Consider the following 16,753-nt stretch of genomic DNA (forward strand, 5'->3'; position numbering starts at 1 on the left):
GAAGGCCAAAGAGCTGGAGAAGGCTGAGGGACTGCAGGCGGCAGATGCACACAGAATGGTGCTCCTAAGTTTCACTGTGAAGAAGAGCCAAGAAATGGGACCGTATTTGGACAGGCGGGGTCAAAGGTTATGGGTGCATTTTTTAACATGTGTGCATGTTGATGAGCACCATCCGGTAGAGACGTCCCTGCAGGAGAAAGGTACTTGGAAAAGCAAGAAGGAAAGGTTCTACTGTAAAAGGGAGGAGGGTGGAGTGAGGGTTCAAACAGGCAGTAAGGAAGTTCTTGGCAGATTGCTTCACTTAAGTTTCACTGAAATACCAAGTGAGGTCGGCAGCTGAAGGGAGGGGCAGTGGAGGGGGAGCTGGAAGTCTAAGAAGGGGGAAGACAGACAGGCCCCTCTCGGAAGGCGGCATGGCCCATCCAAAGGCAACATCACAGGACCGCCCAGCCACATTGAATGAACACTTGAGTCTTGTTATCAATTTTGCGAGGAGATGGTGGGGGAGTTAGGCGTTCACAGAGCCAGGGGTTTGCCAGGAATAGGACAGAGGAGAGAGAGGCACTGCAGAGTTGCAGGGCTTTGCAAAGGAGTGATGATTATAATAATAAAAGAGATGCTGGTTAAGGAGACAAGGAAGACATAAGGGGGGCGGTGGGTAGTGAAAGAACGTCACCATCAGGAAATTCCCCTATTTCCTTAATTTCTCTGTGCTTTCCATTCATGCCCTAACTGAAATCTGGTTATCCCCGAAAGAAACCATTCATGACACTAGATCCCTCTCCACTGGAGGCTGCTTTTCCTTTAATCCATGGACCTAAGAACCTGAGATGGAAGCAGGTAACCAAACTTCAAAAGCATCAGATCGTCTGAAGAGCACATCACTACACTGAGTAACACACCACCTTTCTGTGGCAGAGAATCTAGGTTGGCTTAGAGAAGACAGGGCTGTATTTGTCACAGGGCTCCACCCCTTGCCTTACAATGGCCCATGAACAAGGCCTAACTATACTTGCTTTTAACACCTTGGAGTTCAAACACTTGCTTTTATATCTTTCATACTCTTAGTATTTGTTTTGGTGCTTTCCTGCCTTTAAGATCTGGCCTGCTGGTTTAGCTTTGACTGTCTTGCACCTCGATTTTGCTGGTCCGTTTATATGGCCAAGATGCTCAGGCTCATACTGATCAGTCCTGTGTTTAATCAATAAGGAGAGGCTTACGTGGCTCCCCCATTATCAGCTGTTCTGGGCACCACGTCTGCAGAACTTCTCAAATCCATCAAAAAGGCCATAACACTATCCTTCCAGCAACTGGGTAACCATCAGCTTGGAGGGCAGTTTTAGGAAGACATAGCCTGAGAGCTGTTTGACTAGCAAATTTCAAATTCTAATTCTCAGGCTGCCAGTTTTAAGTGTCAAAGTAATTCCTAGTAATTTTTCTTCAGGTCAGTGCTGGCTGGGCTAACGCATGGCCCTGTTTCTCCTGGAATACATTCAGGAACGGACAGAAAACCTGCAAAGCACGGCCAGACTTTAAAAAGCAAATTAGAGAATGTGAAACTGGAACCCAAGGATCTCACTGACAGATCGAGGTGAACTGGGGATGGCTGACTCAGGAATGACCAGCCACGGACTTGGGACAGTGTGTTCACAATCAGCTTTCCGAATCCCTCGCCCCCTGACCTTGTGGGACATTCGTTTAAATGCTTTGTTTTGTTCTCAATTGTTAAAACTTTTCAAATATAGTTTATACACTTATCACAGACCTACTATATGATCTAAAGAGTTTTATTTTGTCAAAGTTCCGACAAAATATACTAGGAGAGTAATCCCCACAGTGTCTGAGAAAGTGTACTGGGAATATGACCAATTTTTAAAGTTTTAGAAAGAGGTCACCCATCCGACTAGACTCAATTACTAGCTTATTTTCTTATCCTTTTTGTCAAATACCACGGTAAAGCCCAAACCAGGACATCAGAAATTAAATTATAATAAACTTAAATATGATGACTGTGACATTCATGAAAAATATGTTCTTTATGAGGCTTTAAATTTTAAAAATCATACATTTATAAGTCACTCAAACCCTTAATTGGCTACAGATTATTAAAGCGGTGACACGCCTATTATTTTTTTAACGACAAGCTAAATTCTAAAGCTACAAGATGAATGTTCTTTTTTATACTAATTCATTTCCAACTGAAAAATTACTTGCAAATTGAAAAAGCAGGAAACCTACTTTTCTTTTCCCATACATGAATAGAAAAGGCTGACTACAAAGACAAAATATTTTTAGTCTCTCAGTTTGACCTAGCTTTAGCTAACTCTATTTTTATCTCATAACCAACATCTGTATTTTCGTTCATATACTTCCCTCAATCACTAAATTGAGTTCTTAAGTTCATTTATTATACTGTATTTTCAAAAAGGACTTGAGGGGTCTAGCATTAAAAGTGCTGGTACAATCATTCACGCATCTAAAGAGAGATGACCTGAGAGAACATCAGGCACAGCTGGGGACAGACGCCAACAGCAGGTGCCTGGAGAAGAAAAGACGAAAGGAATGTAACTAATGCAAATTCGGGTTTGGGTACAGAGCCAGGTGCCATGCAAAGCCTCCCAGCTCTTAAAGAGGAAAAGAGGCGGGCAAGCAGAAGTGAAGACAGTTAAGACAGTAACTACTGCCTGGGCGTTAATGAAGCAACTGGGAGATTTTCTGTTTCATATTTGGATTCTTATTTCTTAAAGGCTGAGAATAAATGGCATCTCTCAAAAAGGGATAAAGTGTTGGGGTATGTCAAGAAAAGCTGCTCCAGCTGCAATACAGAGAATGGAATAGTGATGGTAAGCATGGGTGTGGGAAGATCTGTCAAGGTCATACAGTGATCCAGGCCAGGCTGGACAGGGCGGAGACCTCAGAGAAGAGAACAGAGTCAAGCTGGGTGGAGACCTGGGCTGACTCACCCATGAATAGGTACTATCTGACACCACGGGCATGGATTAGATCAACCACAGTTTGAGTGAAGCTTGAGATAAGCTGTAAAGGTGGTCACAAAATATGTTTTGAGCGTCTCCCTTGAAATCATCAAACCTTTATGGAACGGTCACAAATCAACTCAATCATTGTTTCTGACATGGCAGAAATATGATTTGAAAAAAAGTTATTGCTTTAAAGTGAACTGCATGCTTATATAATCCTAAAAACAAAATTAACATCTGAGTAATAAATATACATGTCAAAGATATGTCACACACATGCAGATCAATAGGAGGAAATGGAGAGCTCAGATAGACCCACTAAATAGGGTCCATTAATTTATGAAAAAGAAAGCCAAGCGTATACAATGGGAAAGAAAAGTCTCTTCGATAAACAGTGTTGAGAAAATCAGATGTAAAAGAATGAAACTGGACCCTTATCTTACACCATACACAGAAATTATCTCAAAATGGGGTTAAAGACTTGAATGTGAGACCTGAAGCCATAACACTCCTAGAAGAAAACACAGGCGATAAGATCCTTGATGTTGGCCTTGGCGAGTTTTTAGACTAAACTAACTTAAGCAAAAAGAAGCAAACTTAAAATAAGCAAAAATAAACAAGGCAGACCACACCAAACTAAAAAACTTCTGCACAACAAAGGAAACCATCAACAAAATGAAAAACCAACCTACTGAATGAGAAAAAATATTTACAAATCATGTATCTGACAAAGGGTTAATATAAAAAATATATTTAAAAACGTATACAATCAATAGCAAAAAACCCTAAATAATCTGATTAAAAAAAATGGGCAGAGGATCTGATTACACATTTTTCCAAAGAAGACATACAGATGACCAACAGATACATGAAAAGGTGCTTAACATCCCTAATCATGAGGGAAATGCAAATCAAAAGCACAGTGAGATATCATCTCAGACCATTAGAAGGGCTATCATTAAAAAGACAAGAAACAACAAGTGCTGGTGAGGATATGAAGAAAAGGGAACCCTCGTGCAGCGTTGGTGGGAATGTAAATTGGTGCAGCCACTAAGGAAGACGGTCTGGAGGTTTCTCCAAAAATTAAAAATAGAACTATCATATGATTCAGCAATTCTGCTTCGGAGTATTTATCTGAAGAAAGCGAAAGCCCTAACTAGAAAAGATATACGCACCCCAGCATTATCTACATCAGCCAAGGTGTGGAAACAGCCTAGGAATTCATCAATGGATGAGTGGGCAAAGAAAATGTCAGATGTGTGTGTATGTGGGCGTGTGTGTACACACATACATTATGCAGCTACGAGAAGGAAGGAAATCCTGCTATTTCTGACAACATGGATGGGCCTTGAGGGCATTGTGATAAGTGAAGTAAGACAGAGAAAGACAGACAGGCAAATATTATATGATCTCATTTACATGTGGACCCTAGAAAAGAAAAACTCACAGATACCAAGAACAGACGGGTGGTCGCTGAGGTGGGCACAAGATGGGTAAAGGGAGTCAGAAAATTCAGACTTCCGGTTACAAAATAGGTAAGTCACAGGGAGGTAATGTGCAGCGTGGGGAGTTCAGTTAATACTGTTTTGCATACTTGAAAGTTGCTAAGAGACTAGATCTTAAAAGTTCTCATCAGAAGACAAAAAATTTTGAAACTATGGATGGTGAGGGATGTAAGCTAGACTTATTATGACCTTGTAACAATATATAGAAATATCAAATCATTATGTTGTACACCTGAAACTAATATGATGGACATAATGATATTATGTCCATTATGCCTCAATAAAAAAGGTATGTCTAATGGGAATATGCCACTTAAAACCAGATAATTAATAACCAACCAACTTTCACATACTATTCTCCACACAACCATCTTTTAGAATCGTTTATCTATTACTCCCATCTACAGATGATGCAACCGCAGCTCAGACACTATCATACTAGAGTATGGTCCCAAAGCCAAGGCATCTGTCCCCAAATCTTCTTTGAGCACTATATGCTTGAATTTGGTTAAGTCTTAGAATTCTGGAGCAAACTAGTGACATAACAGCATATTTGAGCATGTTAAACCAAAAGCACTGAAGTTACAATGAGCTGGGTAGAAACTTTCTGTTTTCTAGCATGTGTTCTATTCAGGAAGCTCTGAAAAAAAATCAACTGAATATTAGAAAGGAGACTAGAAATGAGTAGGTCCTTGTGGCTTAGGGTAACAGAACCAGGGGTTGCTATAAGAAAAAAGAGAGAGAGAGAGAGGGAAAAGGGAGAAAAGGAAGACTGCATGTCAAATGTGAAGTTAAGGTTCAGTGGCCTGTGTGCTTGGGAAATGATGAGGAGAAGGCTGAGGGTGAGGAGAACAGAATAATTCATTTTAAAATCAACTTTCAAGTTGGTTTTGCTTATTTATTTATTTTTTCAGGAGCAGATTTATCTCGTTCTACAGTGTATGTTTTAAATACAAATGCTTAGTGAAAGTTCCACCTTTTAATGGAATGTTTATCCCTTCCTTTCCCATCTGATATCCTGGTGTAGCCACATGACACAAACCAACCATCCCCAGGTTGCTTTCTTTTCTTTCTTCCGCCAAATTGTGCTCTGGGTAACAGAACCAGAACCTGCCTTATCCTTCCCCATTGGCTGAGAATGCAGACCATAAGAGATGTTTCTTAACTTGGTCATGAACATTAGGAAGACTAAAGAGCAAGAAGGACCCTTAGACACACATCCAGCCTCCGCTCTGAGCGAATTCTCATCGGCCGTCAATGTCACAAACTCGTCCATCTCTGCTTCCGTTTTCCCCCCTGTGACTTGGTTGCCCATTCCCCACGACTAATGTATGGTGACATTTCATGGACAGGGGCTGTGAACATGCTAGAACTACAGACCACTCTAATGCAAGGGGTAGTGCATGGTAAATAAAAGCCCTTTCCCCTAAGCTTTTTCAAACAAGGGTCACTTCCCTCCCACAAGGAGGTTGTGCTGGCTGGTCCTCCTGGCTGTGGCCCAAGGCCAAGTAAACTTCTCTGCATTAGCCATACTTGAATCACACATAAATAATGTAGGGTCATGCCTCGCAGCCACCAGGGAGGGCACGGCTCCCCAAAGGAAAACAAACATTGCTCACTCCCCTTCTGCCGAGAAGCCTGGCACCTTACAGGACATGACAACCCTTCCTGTGGCCCTGTCCTTCCGCGCCAGCCCCAGCCCCACCTCCTCCCCTGCTGAGCTCCTCTCAACCTTCCTCCTTCCTCGTGAAGTCCTGCCTGACTCAGGGCGCCAGGCTGCCCACTCTATCCTTTCTGCCATCTCCTTCCCTATTTTTGCTTCTACTGTAATATACAGTGAGTCATGTGTTTACCTGCCCCCTCCCCATGATGCTGCAAACTTCCTAATGGCACACTTGTACCCAAAGTGCGTATCTGACAGTGTCAGCACAAATTAAACAGCTGATGAATTATTTATGTAAGAAGAGCAAATGCTATAGTCTTACAGGCATCTTCATATACACCATCGCAACGTCACAACTTCAAGCATCAAGTTGTAAATTTATGGACATGCAGGGAACTGCCTAACTCATCACCTTTTCCTTGGAGCCACTGAATGGCTTTCTTGGGAAAGGGAGAGTGAGGGAGATTTGGAATTTGAGGGGTTTGCCTTCCTCTTAGAGCCAGTCTGACATATGGAACACTTTGGTTTCATCTTTAGCCCTACATCAATGAGAAAGAAAACTAAGGAGAAAATTAACCATGGCAGTTTTCTGGAAACCTGGCTGAAAAAGCTGTAAAGGCAGAATCTGTGCCAATGAAACATCTACCTCCAGACACCAGAGTAACTGAAGCCATGTGGCCCCGAAAGCACTTCCACTGGTCCACAGATACCCCACTGCGGGAAGCACAGGGGTCCCGCAGCAGTAAGAACCTGGCCGTGCGTGATACACAGAGCATCAGAGAGCCCACAAGCCAGGCAGGAGCCACGGCAGGTTGGAGGGCGGCACCAAGCCCCCTACCCGGCTGCCCTGTCTCTCCTGATAAAGGCCTACTTGCCTACGAGCTGCATAGATCACTAGTCCCAACTCAGCCTTCCCTGGAAGACGGGCAGAGCCCACTGCTATTCGAGGATGTCACCTGCCAGGTTATAAAGAAAAATAAAGACAAAGACAGCCTCTCCTGGCTGTCTGGGCTGGCCAAACAAAAGGGGCAAACAAGACTGGGCACGTGTTACTGATCCACCTGCTTGCCGCTGGAAGCAGGTGAAAACCAAGTCAGATTACAAGCACCATAGCCCTACCCAGACAGCCTCCCAATTTGCCAGTATTTCAAGGCTACGGGGCTGAAACAGACAGTAGCTCCCCCAACACCCCTGTAGCATGTCCCCGAGGGCTCCACACCACCAGTGCGCTGGCTACTGTTCTATGACAAATTCTGAACGGTTCTAGAATAATTCCAACCAAACTTCAGCCCTCTGCTGTCCTGTATGTCCCATAAAAATATTCATAGCTATGTACAGAAAAACCTCCCTTCAGTAGAAAAGCAGGTAAGTAGAGGCCTCCTGTGATTAGGCAGGACTTGGACAGGGTAGTTCAGGAACAGTTTCATGGTGATTAACTAACTTGCTTCATTTCAATGTAGTTGTCACTCTGAATTACCACTTAATGGGTGAAGCGTGCAGCCTATAACAATCAGTAGTACAGGCGTAAGGAAGCAAGACATTAAAAAAAATTAGCCCCTAAAGCAATTATTGCAGTGAATTTTTCAAATAGTTTTAATGCTCTGTCTTTTGACCCCAGGGTATGGCTTGGGGAAAATATATTAATCTCAAGATAATAATCAGTCAATTTCAGTTCTTCAATATCCACAATGATATTAAAGATTCCAACCTTACTCTTTTTGGTTGCAAACATTAATTAAGCATGATAATTGTGTGTCTCCGTGATATTTGGTGCTTTCTGAATGAGTCAGAGCTCAGGGAATAATTTGAATACAGCAGACAGCAATTTGCTACATAAATTCACCCCAATGGCTATTAGCTCATTTTAAAATAGTCAAGACTCCTAGATTAGAGGGTTTTTTTTGCATTAATACCAAGTTAATTACATCTACATAACCTTTTATTCACCCTTCCCAAAACCCTGCATGAATAGCTTCTGCAAGGCCTGACCTGAATGTAATAAGGCACACAGTGGGAGTTTCCAAATGTGTATTTTTAACATGGTTTCCTTGAACTGTAGTGCTCTGCAGACTCTATCTTGATAATTATTTTCAGAAATTTTTCAGATATTTGTTTTCAGAAATACGAGTTTTGTTGAAGACTTCATACTTGTTTTTTTTTAAAATCTCATTTTACACCAGATAATTTCAAAATGAACCACATACATACACAGACTGTATATGAAGGGTATTTACCAGCTTATGGCAGAGTTTGGGTGCCGGTTTGGAGGGACAACTGAAAACCTAGACCAGTCATCAAAATGAAATTATACTGAGCAGTGCAGCAGAGGGTTTGTTTGGTTTGGGGCTACAGGCCACTGCAGTGGGGGTGAGCTCACAACAGGGGTGGATTGAACAGGAGCTCCTCATGGACCCCGGCTAGAGAGTGGCCGGGGTCGGTGTCCCTCCTGGCACCACTGCTTCTCGGTCATCACCTCATTCTGTTTCCCTCTGCTGCTGTTTCCCCACTGACTCTTGTCATTCTGGTGGCGGCAGCAGGAAACTTGGACGCCGCCCACACCACCTGCTCCAAACCACTCGAGGCCTTGGAACACCACCCGGACAGTGCCGCACGGTCCAAGGCAGAAGTCAAGGGTGTGAACCCACACGGAACTCTCACACTCTACACAGCGGAATGGATGGACACATTATTTGTACCTCAAAATAAAAATGACTTTGGGCAAAACATGAGATTCTGCACTAAAAACGTGACGCAGACAAGCCTTGCCTTGGGTCCATGCGGACATGCGCAGAGACGTGGTGACACTGTTAACACCAGGGCAGCCGCGGCTGAGTTCAGAACGTGCAGGTGAGCCACTGGGGCGCACGGGGCTATTGCTCGTGTTAGTCAATTCTTTGCTATTTTTCGTTAGATCAGGAAACCTATCCGTTTATTCGGGCTTGGCAATTATTAAAGCTTATCTGAATCGTTATGACTCCTGCAGTATTTGTGTGATTTATTGCACGAGACGGCTCGCCAGGATCCTTGTGAGTGGGATACAGATACCCTGAGGGTCACATCACTTTGGAGAGGACAAGCTCATGACACATTGACAAGCAGGCTGGCCCTCTGTACCCCTCCCTGATCTGTCACATGCCACTGTGGAAAGGCCACAGAAATCGGTGGCCACACTCCCCCATTTACCATCTGCACGACACTGAGAAGCTACCCAGCTACTCTGAACCCTTTCTGAATTTGCAGGCCACGATATAAGCATGATTCCTGTTGCCCTTCTCGCTGAGAATTCACTCCGTCACAGGCAATATCAGAACTCACGCCTGGCAGCCCGGGGAGGTGAGCTCCTACTCTGCTTGACTTTCAACCCAATGCATGTGTGCCACGGGCCATCACCCTGCAGTCACTTTGCTAACCTGCATTCTCACCAGTCCACCAACCTACACCCCCATCCGCTCTGCACGTCCTGTTCTCCAGGGCAGCGCTTCTGGAGCTGCCAGGAATGGCCGGGGGCAGTGCGTTGGGCCGTGGACTCTGCTTCTTTTCAATGACAGCAGCACAGCCCCAGCTCTCGTCAATCCTGAAATGCCAACTGAGATACCATTCGAAACTAACGGCTTCTGATCATCAAGGAAAAAAAAAAAAGAAAAAGGCGTGAAAATCACTGGTGTAGTGGGAAGAACATGGGTTCGTTGAATCCCAGACCAGCAGCTTATTGAATATGTGACTGAGGGCGAATTCTAAGAACTCTCTACCTGCCAGCTGTTCAGTCTGCAGCGCCGGCTGCTGGCAGAAGCAAGCAAGCAGGTCCCTGGGAGAGAGCCCCTCACACACCAAGACACTGGAAGGCAGTCGTGGTCATCTGCCTCTTCACTCTCCTCTACCTGCGAAACCTTATAAAACCCGCCATCTCACCCACAAATCCTCCACAAAGTATGGAACATTCTCAACGCAGCTGTGGGGACTGGGAACTCCTGTCCCACTACGCAGCCGGCAATGGCCCCGTGCTCCTCCAGCCCCAGGTTGGACGGGCCACAGCCACCCCTGACAGCATCAGGAACCCACTCCGGCTGGGAGCAGGCAGTTTAGCATCTGGGACACCCCAAGGATAGTTCAGCTTAAATCGTGACTCCAGAGTCCCCACGGGGCTTCCCTGGAGATCCCACAGGTGGCAGCACGTCGGGGCAGCCCCTTCCACTCCCCAGACATCGTGGAGTCCCTGCTGGGGACTGTGGGTCTCTACTGCACAGGGAATATTTGTGCCTGAAGATACACCTCTGAGGTGGATAACCGTTTGGCCTTCTGACGCCTCTATACCACGGGAGGACAGTGCCGTGTATTTATAAATCTATGATGATATATGTTGCATCAAGATGCAGAACAGCATATACATCCAAGTGTGTGTATCTCAGTGGATCTACATGGGTAGGAATGAGCAAGAGGACAGACAAGGAACCAGGAAAAGGGAACAAGGATGGAGAAGAAAGAGCAAAAAACAAAGAGAAGGACAGGGAGAGAAAGCAAAAGAGAGCAAGAGAGACAGCAGGGAGAAAGAAATGGGAGGCAAATACAGAGAGACAGAAACTGAGATGGAGAGAGGTGGGGACAGAGAGCAGTGGACTCAGAAAGACAAAACGCCAGAGACAGCGAAATAGGAAATGCGGAGAGGAAAGGAGGAGGGAAGGAAAACAGATGCATTGTTGCAGCCTGACCAAGACGGACCGCAAGAGAGACGGTGACTCACGGGTACACCCCCGTGGTGGCCAGAAGAGGGACATGGGACTCCTGTCACAGGTAGGGAAGGGAGGGGCCATCTGAGTTAGGTGGCTTTTATCATCTTTTTCTCGGAGCTGCTTTTAAGATCTTCAGCACTTGCTGGGGAAGCTATTCAATTCTGTTTCTCCTGCATCTACCAACTCTTTGTCTTGGGAGCAGCAGCCCTCGGGGCTCCCTTCCCTTCACATTCAGCCTCCAGGCAAGCGGTGTTAGGGTGAGCCTCCCAGGCGCCAGCACAGGAGATGCGCTTGGTACCAGGGTGCCCGTTCCTGCGTTCCCAGAGTGCAGGCTCTGTCAGCACTCTCCTTCCTGTGTCGAGGCTTTCTCTGGCATCAGACTGCTCGGTGACATCTGCTAAGAATGCTGTCCCTCCCGTGGTGTCTAAAAGGGCTCCCAATTACAGATTTCATAAGTATTGATTTAATTCAATCGCATTTAAATTCGTTGAGAGTCGGCCGTGCTGAAGCACTATGCTGCTATGTTACCTCACTTAAAGCATTAAGCACATTCAGTGGGCAATTCTGCATAATTGTTACTTAGGTCAAGCTTTCATCCTGGCACCACGAGCTTTCTTAGGTTGCATTGTCCAGCGGGCGGTCAGCTGGCCTTCCCTTCAAAGCCCGTTCTCCAGAGGGAGCTTCTGCGAGGGCTTCTGTAGTCATTGTCTCCACCAACAATGGGTGCTTTGCTTATTCTTGACCAAAATAGTGGCCTGTTGACGAGCAATGATGAATATAAAAAATGGGCTATCCCTGGTGAAATGAAAGACATTCAAGATACATGGATTAGCTCAACCTATTTTTGACACTCACTCCTCTTCTATGAATTTGTGAGATAATCCAGTTTGTTCTGTACCGAGGTGATGCCCTAGGTTAAAACCCCTCCTTAGTCCTGAGCCCACAGAACTCTGGAAGGTTCTGACTGCTTGAAGCTGGCGAGAAGGTAGGTGTCACTACCCTGACTACGTAAAATTGGGGTTTGCCTGTAGTGACCTGTCATGCAAGCAGTGTGCAGAACACCTATAAAACCAGGAGCTAGGACTTCTCAAGCCTGCAAGGTAGTTTATTTTGTGCTTCTTTGATAATAAGAATTCAGTTAACAAGTTCGTCTCTATGTGTGGCAGAATTTGGTCTGAGATCCACTTTCATTATAATTTGGTGAACGGGTTTGTTGGACTCCAGACCTACAGCTCTCAGCCATTTCAAAATCTAATGGAGGTAATAAATAGAACCAGAGCTTTTTTGAGAAATGGCTAATTCCATAGCAGGAGTAAGGAGATGCAAGATAAACCTGGAATGTTTTGTTCAGCTAAAAATTTTTTAAAGTGCTCAAAAAGGAAAAAAGAAAAAAGATGGGGATGTTACAAGGACACGGGAGGACTTTCAGCTCCAGGAAGAGGGAGTAAACATACTGCAGTCTCGTAATTTATAGAACATACATATGTGGCCATTCAGATGACCAAATTCAGAGATATTTGGTCTTTATCCACAGTTCCCGGCTCACAGCTCCCCAAACCCTCGGAATTTCCTGAGTTGAGGTTAAGAGCAATGGGCTAGTACTTGGTCTCTTGTCTTCAGTTCCTAAAAAATGCTGTGGGTAAGGTGACTTTTGAGTCCCCCCCAAGGGTGGAGGCTGGTTGCCAAGAGAACCAACCATGTGATTAAAGGGTTGGATCTTTCAGTCCCAACCCACCCCCTCCAAACCCCTCACAAAACTCCAGGAAGAGGGGAGAGGGGCTAGATTTAAGTCAATCAGCACTGACCAATGACTTCATCAACTGTGTCTATGCAATGAAGTCTCCAGAAAACCCAAAAGGATGGGGTTCAGAGCTTCTGGATTGGCAGACAAGTGGGGCCTGGGGAGAGTGGTGCTAGGAGAGCGCTCGGAAGCTCCACACGGCTTCCCAGGCTTCGCCCGATGTATCTCTTCATCCAGCTGTTGTTCCATATCCTTTAACATCCTTTTATAACAAACCAGTAGTCTAGTAAACAAACATTTTTTCCTGAGTTCTGTGAGCCATTCTAGCAGATTAATTGAGCCTGCAGGGGAGGTCCTGGGAACTTCTGATTTATAATCAGCTGTTCAGAAGTACAGGTACCAACCTGAGCTTGGATCGGCATCCTGAATTGGAGGGGGTCACTGGAACCTCCAATTTGTAGCCAGCCAGTCAGAAACACGGGTAACAATGAGTGTTTGTGGCTGTCATCTGAAGCGGAGGGCAGTCTTGGGGGACTGAGCCCTTTACCTGTGGAATTCAAATCTGTCCCCAGGTAGATACCATCACAGTCGAGCTGAATTCTCACCGATGCTGCCGGCATCCGGGAACTGCTTGTTGGAAGTGGGTCCAGGAACCCTTCTGCATGTACTTTTCCCTGTTTCTCCCACTGTATACTACTAAAAATCCTGGACATTATATGTAAAACAAACAAAGACAACTTTAAAGGTGGGGAGAAGACCAGTTAAGGACCCTGGGACCCAAGGAATGACACAGTGGTCAGTTCCCTGGGTTTCCCTTTGCCTCACATATCTCAGACGGGATGCTGGAGAAACCCAGCAACTCAGAAATGCTAAGACGAGTGACAAGAGCCCCAAGGAAGCCTGCTCTATCTAGACAAAGGCCCAGGAGAGGGGCTTCCTAGCAGGACAGAACTTTGAGGCAACAACTGCTTTATTCTGGCCAATGATCATCCCAACACACACACACCCTCCCCTCCACACACCCAAATCTGTGGCTTCAACCCCATCCACACTAGCAAAGGCTAAGTGTGGAAACTAGGCTTCCCCCTGGCTAGGCTGTAGTGAGTCACCTCCACCCTCCTCGACCTCGGTGATGTCAGAAAAAGACAGCAAGGTGCCAGCACTTTCATTCCTACCAAAGCCCCCCTCCCTCCTAGCCCAGTACCACCACCCCCACCACGAGTGTCCGCAGACACCATGCAGAGAGGCTGGATTTCAGCCCATGGTGGTAACGAGGCACCCCTCCCTTCTTCCCATGCCACAGCAGTGTCACAGAAAGCCAGCTAAAACAGAAGGCTTAAAAAAAACCCAGCATCTCCTAACATAATCCCTCAAACTTCAAGTTTCAAATAAAAATAATTTGGCATACCCCAAATCAGAAGGATCTCAAGCAGGATGAATAAAGACAATCACTGAGATGATAGAGTTCATAGAAATATCTGACAAAGATCTTACAGCTGTCAACATGAGCAATTGTAAACATGTTTGAAATAGATGACAAAATTGAAAGACTCAGTGAAGACACAAAGTCTCAGCAAAGAAAGAGAATATATAGAAAAAGAACAAAATAAAAATTTTAGAACTGACAAATACAGTGAAGGGATTCGACAGCAGGATAGAGGAGAGAGAGGAAAGAATCAGGAAACTTGAAAACAGAACAGTCAGAAATACGCAATCCGGAAACAAAGATAAAACAAACTGAAAAAAAGGGGGGAGGGCACAGCTCAAGTGGTAGAGTGCATGCTTGGCATGCACGAGGTCCTGGGTTCAATCCCCAGCACCTCCTCCAAACAGAAATAAATGAAAAACACCCCCCCCCCACAAAAAAAGAAACAGGCTGAAAAAAAAGAACAAAGCCTCAGGTGTCTGTGGGGCTATAACAAAAGAATTAATATTTCTGTCACTGGAGTTCTAGAAGGAAAGGAGAAAGAGAGAAGGGCTAAAAAAAGTACTTGTATAAATAATAGCTGAAAATCTCCCAGTGTGTCAAGAGATAGAAACCTGAGGATCCTAGAAGCTCAGTAAACTCCAAACAAGATAAACTTGAAGAAATCCAAACCAAGAAACACCACAGTCTAACAACTAAAAACTAAAGACAAGAAAACCAAAAAACCTTAAAAGTAGCAAAAGAGAAATGACACCTTCCCTGTAAGAAAAAAAAGAAAAATCAAATAACACCACATTTTTCATTACAAACCATAAAGACCAGAAGGAAATGGCTTAGAAGTTTTAATTTTTTTATTTTAATTCAATTTTGAATGTAATTTGATGAGCTGCCTTTCCAAACCCTTTCTGGGTTTTTTTTTAATAGTTTTTTTTGAATGGGGGGAGGTAATCAGGTGAATATATTTACTCATTTTTTAATGGTAGTACTGGGGATTGAACCTAGGATCTTGTGCATGTAAGGCACGCCCTCTACCACTGAGCTGTACCCTCTTCCTGCAAAAGGAGTTTTTAAATGCTGAAGGAAAAGAACTGTCAACCAAGAATTTTATAACCAGTGAAAACAAAGGTTGAAGGGGAAATCAACATATTCTCAGATAAATTAAAACTGAAAGAATTTATTGTCATCAGAATTACCCTAAAATAATGACTAATAGAAGTTCTCTAAAAAGAAAGAAAACATAAAAGAAGGAATTTTGGAACATCAGGAAGAAAGAAAGAACAATGGAAGGAAAATGTGGGTAAATAAAACAGACTTTCTCTTTTTGAGTTTTCTAAATTATATCTGATGGTTAAAGCAAAAATTATAACACTGTGTAATGTGGGTCAAAAAGTATGTAGAAAATCACTTAACACAATTATAAACAGGGGAGGGCAAAGGGATATAAGGTAAGGTAGAGTTTCTGTCACTTAAACTGGTGACAGGACGTCAGTAGACTGTGGTAAGTTATGCATATATAATGTAATGCAATCACTAAAATAGCTATACACAGAGAGATAGACATACCCCAAAACGCTATAGGTAAGTCAAAATGGAATTCTAAAAATGTTCCAAGGACCTACAGGATGGCAGGAAAAATAAAAGAGAAAAAGAAAAAACAACAGAGAACAACATAAAAATAATAAAGTGAAAGAGGTAAGCCCTAACATATAAAAAATTATGTTAAATGTAAATTATCTAAATATATAAATACAGAGATTGACAGTATGGATTAAAAAACTTGATCCAATTATATTCTGTCTATAAAAAACTGATTTCTCATATGATATAGGCAAATTGAAAGTAAAAGGAGGAAAAAATACATATCATGCTTACACTAATCAAAGAAAGGAGGTGTGGCTATATGAATATTAAATACACCACATTTCAGAACAAGAAAATGACCAGTGACAGGGAAGGGTATTATAAAACGATAAAAAGGTCAGTCCACCAAGCAGACATAGCAATCATAAATTTACACATACCAAACAACAGAATTACAAAATATTGAAAGCAAAAAGTGAAAGTAGTGAAAGGAGAAATCAACATTTCTGTAACTGTAATTGAAGACATAAACACTCCTCTCTCAACAGTCTACAGAACTAGATAGAAAATCAGCAAGGATACAGAAGAACTCAATCAACTGGATCTAAACAATATTTACAGAACACGCAACAGCAGCAGAATATACATTTGGTTCAAGCACAAATGGAACATATACCCAAGGGAGACTACATCCTACACCATAAAAGAAACAGCAAGAAATTTAAAAGAACTGAAATCATAGAGTGTCCTCTGACCACAATGGAATCAAACTAGAAATAGAAAACAGAAAGCTAACAGGAAAATCTCCAAACACTAGTAAACTAAAAAGCATACCTCTAAATAATCATTGGATCAAAAGGAAGTCTCAAGGAGAAAAAAAAATATATTGAGCTAAATGCAAAAGAAAATATAATGGATCAAAATTTGTGGGACATAGCTAACACGGTCCTGAGAGGGAGATTTCATTTCTGCCACTAAATGCTTATATTAGCAAGGGGGAAGACTCCCACTGATACTCTCAGACTACCACTTCTGGAACCTAAAAAAGAAAAAGAGAAAAAGAAATCCAAAGCAAGCAGAAGGAAGGAAATACGAGCAAAAAGTAATAAAATGGAAAAAAGAAAAACAGAGA

General features: G+C 43.5%; 1 protein-coding gene across 4 annotated transcripts in view; it reads right to left on the reverse strand.

Moving 5' to 3' along the window:
• SLC22A15 (solute carrier family 22 member 15) overlaps positions 1-16,753 on the reverse strand; it is a 68,644-nt gene that overhangs the window by 37,194 nt on the left and 14,697 nt on the right. The gene's annotated exons all lie outside the window — the stretch shown is intronic.

The sequence above is a fragment of the Vicugna pacos genome, chromosome 9 (assembly GCF_048564905.1).
Source record: "Vicugna pacos chromosome 9, VicPac4, whole genome shotgun sequence".
Taxonomy (NCBI): domain Eukaryota; kingdom Metazoa; phylum Chordata; class Mammalia; order Artiodactyla; family Camelidae; genus Vicugna; species Vicugna pacos.